The sequence below is a fragment of the Physeter macrocephalus genome, chromosome 20, assembly GCF_002837175.3.
Source record: "Physeter macrocephalus isolate SW-GA chromosome 20, ASM283717v5, whole genome shotgun sequence".
Taxonomy (NCBI): Eukaryota; Metazoa; Chordata; class Mammalia; order Artiodactyla; family Physeteridae; genus Physeter; species Physeter macrocephalus.
Genome location: NC_041233.1, coordinates 46,308,567 through 46,312,985, shown reverse-complemented (window position 1 = coordinate 46,312,985; position 4,419 = coordinate 46,308,567). Strand labels below are relative to the sequence as shown.

Genomic DNA, 4,419 nt, shown 5'->3' with positions numbered 1-4,419 from the left:
AGTTACCAATGGAGTTGAACAAATATAACTGGTTAGTATTTTTAACCAAATATTTTGACTAAATCGTTGCATTGCTTTGGGGTCTTGAAGGATATAATATACCATGAAGGAAAAGCATAGAGTAGATTAGGATGTGACTGTGCACAGCTAAAACAGTACTTTGTCATTTTCCTTTCTCTCATTTTTGAAAGTAGTTGATAGCTACTTTTTTTCCCTTTCTTTCTCTCAGCTTATGAAGATTACCAGTATAAAAGCAAGGGGTGAAGTTATCTGCAAATATACAAACTTGTATCTATTCATTGGGTCTTCCTGCTGCAGATGACTCTCTTGCATTTTCAGATATTCCTTCTCATGTTTCTTCAGTTTCTTGGTTGGTACCTTAATATTGTAAGCCTGCTCCATTAAACTTCTTGCATTTTCCTCTGCCTTGTATCTCTGAATAACTTTAGAAAGCTGAACTCTGAAGAACTGTAAAGTACCTTCAGAATCAGCTTGCAGAAGATCTTCCTTTGAGGTCTTTAGGAGAGCCAAGGCTACGTGAAAGGTTATGTTCAAACCCTCACAAAGTGTAAGTCAATGATGTGGAAGACCATGCAGAGTGGGAACTTGTCAGTAAAAGGAGTGAGATGCATACATATGCGCTTCCAGGTTCAGATTAGAAAAATGGTCGTGCAGGTCCAGTAACTGCTCTTGCATTAGTCTTTCCAGCTGATAACAATTTGCAGTGAAGGTCTTCAAAGCTGTTTTGGCAGAAGTCTCATAAATCATAGGCATTCATGATTTTCACCAAAAAACAGAATGCTTGTTCCTCTGGCAAATGCAGCTGCGATACAGCAGCAAGAAAAGACTGCCCTTGACAGTACCCAGTGTCTTTGTCGTAGACAGAGTAGGCCTTGCAAATCTTGTAGAGTGATTCCTGGCCATCTCCTCTGGTATCTTTAAAGTAATCATGTACAGGAAATGTATGATGAATATATCTCTAGTAATAACACTCTCCTGGGCTGAGTCCATTGTGATAAGAAATTGATATCTATCCAGCATTGCCTGGTTGTCATGGCAGCCTGCTAATAATTACCATACCTCTGCCCTCAATGCTTCAGGAACAACACTCTTCACCACAGTGGATAGCCCTTTCTGTCGTGCACCAAGGTTATTGTGTCATCTTCCTAACAATTCTCCCCAAGAATATAGGATCTTCTCAGGACAATGCTTAGAACATCACCAGTTCCACTTGAGAGTTCATTATCACTCTTCTCTTCTGCTTCATCCTCCTAGGGTGACACTGGACCCCATCTGCTAGTAGGAGTGTGATTCGTTCCTCCTTCTCAGATTCTTGCTGTAGACTTACCACCTCATCTATTGCATTTCCAGCATTGGTATGGCCTTTTCCCTCAGAATGTTTCAACCTCATGAAAAAAGTCTCCGTGAAAGTCTTTCTGCTAAAATGCCAAAATCACTTATTTGCAGGGTACACATGTACTGCTGTCTCCAGGTGAAAATAGACAAGCTCCATCACCTCCATGACTACCATATCCATTGCCACGGTCATATACACTCATTTATCTTTTGGTGTTTCTTCATTAAGTTCTAGAAATATTGGTTCATTGGTGTTCCACATGCCGGTGATAACATAAGCTCTCCCATCATAGCTCTTTCCCATGGCTTCCATATCCAGTAAATAAATGTCACAGTTCTTCACATTTCAGCCTGGGCTTAATAAGATTCCAAAGCATCTTTCAGCAGCTAATTCTTTGTTAGAAAGTTGCTGCACTGTAATCACAACCTTCTTTTCTATTCCTTGTTTTAATTTGACAGTATTTAATTGACAGTATTTTTTAAAGTTTAATATGAGTATAAAAGATTATAAAGTGAGGAGTAAAAGTCTTCCTCTAATTTCCCCTATTCAAATTTCCAAAGGTAAAACCATCATTTCTTCTATACCCAGGCATTTGCTATTAGAATGCAAACATATGTATATCTATGTGTGTAAATATGTATCTATGTACACATACACACACACACGGGATTTTTTTAATGGTTCCACAGCATTCACTGTATGGTTGTACCATAATTATTTAACGAGTCACCCCCTGATAACATTTATTTGTTTATTTATTTATTTTTGGGGCTGTGTTGGGTCTTTGTTGCTGTGCGCAGGCTTTCTCTACTTGGGGTGAGCAGGGGCTACTCTTCGTTGAGGTGCACAGGCTTCTCACTGCAGTGTCTTCTCTTTTTGTGGAGCACGGGCTTCAGTAGCTGTGGCATGCAGGCTCAGTAGTTGTGGCTCTCGAGCTTAGTTGTTCTGTGGCATGTGGGATCTTCCTGGACCAGGGCTTGAACCCATGTCCCCTGCATTGGCAGGCGGATTCTTAACCACTGTGCCACCAGGGAAGTCCTCATGATGACATTTAGATGGTTTCCTGTTATACACTACCTCAAGCAATGTTGCAGTAATCATACATACTTGTATGTGAGTTTATGTGTAAGGTAAATTTCTAAAAGTAGAATTTCTAAGTTAACAGGTGTTTCACCATCAATAGATGTTACCAAGTTATTCTATAAGAGTGTTATACCAGTTTACACTACCACCAACACTTTATGGGAATGTCTTGTTTCCCTTCCCTCTGGCCAACACTGAGCATCATCAATCTTTTTAATCTTTGCCAGTGTGAGAGATGAAAAATGATATCCCACTCCGGGCTTTTATTTTGTTTAGAAGTGTTAATGTGAAAAGTCTTAGTGATTGATGAAACCATACAGCAGTAAGTAAAGTACGAAAGAATGTGTTAAATTGAAACTACCACTGTGAACCATAGAAAGCAGTCCAGTGCAACCACAGTAGCAGCACTTTTGCTTACCACCAGTGCTTATAAATATAACTCTGGAGCCCATAGTTTGATCTCTAATGTCATTTTCTTCTAGAGGAAACCAAGATTTTTGAGGATAGTTAATGTCATACCCTTCAGCAGGAAAAAAATCAGGAAGCATCCAGAAATTCCTGTTTTGTTTTGTTTTTTTCAAGAAAGTCAGAATGTTCTCAGAATCATTAGAGGCAACTCTAAAAAAGCCAAATAGGCCAGTTTAAGGGGGTTCCTTTTAACCAAGATGAGCCAGTTTGATCATAAAAAAATTATAATAATCATGTTAAATTAGAACTCATTGAATTTTTAAAAGACCATAAGTTTCTAATGATGCCCCAGAGGAAAATTTATACAGGTATAAAGTTGATAGTTGTAATATACAAAGGTGAATAGAATAGATTATGTTTAGCTTCTGTTAATTCTAGTAAGTAGGAAAATGCTTATTATATAATAGTGTTACTATTATAATACTATATATATTTCTATTAAGTATATTCATTCATAAAGAAGAGGTAAGTTTCTGTTTCAGTTTGAACAGAAAGAATGAACCATTTGTGAATTTTTTCCAACAGTTCTGAAAAAAAAAGGAAACCGTATCAAACAAAAGAAGGGCCAGTTAGCAAGTGGGATTTCCCTAGGGGAGGGCAGTTTAACAGATTACCACCACTGGTCACATACAGTAACCATTTAAATGAGAATCCAACAGTGTATTTCAAGATGTGTTTCAAGATGACAAATTAGACAAATGTCCCCCCAAAAGAAAGCTAACTGCACACACGCATTCTCTCATCTGCCTGGTAATAAAACATTGACCTTATAATTATAATGAAGTTCTATTAAGACGTACATAAGTTTCCAAGTATACAAACATACCATGTCAATAATCATCATGAAAGGATAAAAATTAGGTACAGCCAGCTTACAGAATGCCTCAGTTATAGTAAAATCACTGCGTTTTCTAAAATTGAAATCTATACATATGATATATATGAAGGATAATGATGTAAGCTGAATAAAGCTCCTCAAGATGTCCATGTCCTAATCCTCTAGAACCTGTGAATTTTACTTTACATGGCAAAAGGGATTTTGCAGATGTGATTAAGAACCTTGAGATGGGGACTATTTTGGATTGGCCGGTGGGCTGATATAATCACAGCACTCCTTATAAGACAGTCAAAGGAGTTCAGGTCAGAGAAGAAGAGGATGTGAGGCTGGAAGAAGAAAGTGTAGCACAATGCCTTGAAGATGGAGATAGGGGCCACAAGGAAGGAAATACAGCAAGCCACTAGAAGCTGAAAAAGTCAAGGAAATAGATCCTCCTCTTAGAGTCTCCAGAAAGAACCAGCCCTGACAATACCTTGATGTTAGCTCAGTGAAATTGATTTCGAACTTTTGAACTCCAGAACAGCAAGAGAACAAATTTGTATTTTTTCAAACCACTAAATTTGTGGTAATTTGTCTTGTGAATGGCAGTCTTCTACCTGTATTTTCACATACTCTTCTGTGTCTGTCTGCTTGCAAATTTCCTCTTCTTACAGGGCTACCAGTCAAATTGGCT

The 4,419-nt window shown here is 38.0% G+C and overlaps 1 pseudogene; it reads right to left on the bottom strand.

Moving 5' to 3' along the window:
• Positions 1-225: 225 nt before the first annotated feature.
• On the bottom strand, positions 226-1,804 carry LOC102985041 (rab GTPase-activating protein 1-like; annotated as a pseudogene).
• Positions 1,805-4,419: the final 2,615 nt, after the last annotated feature.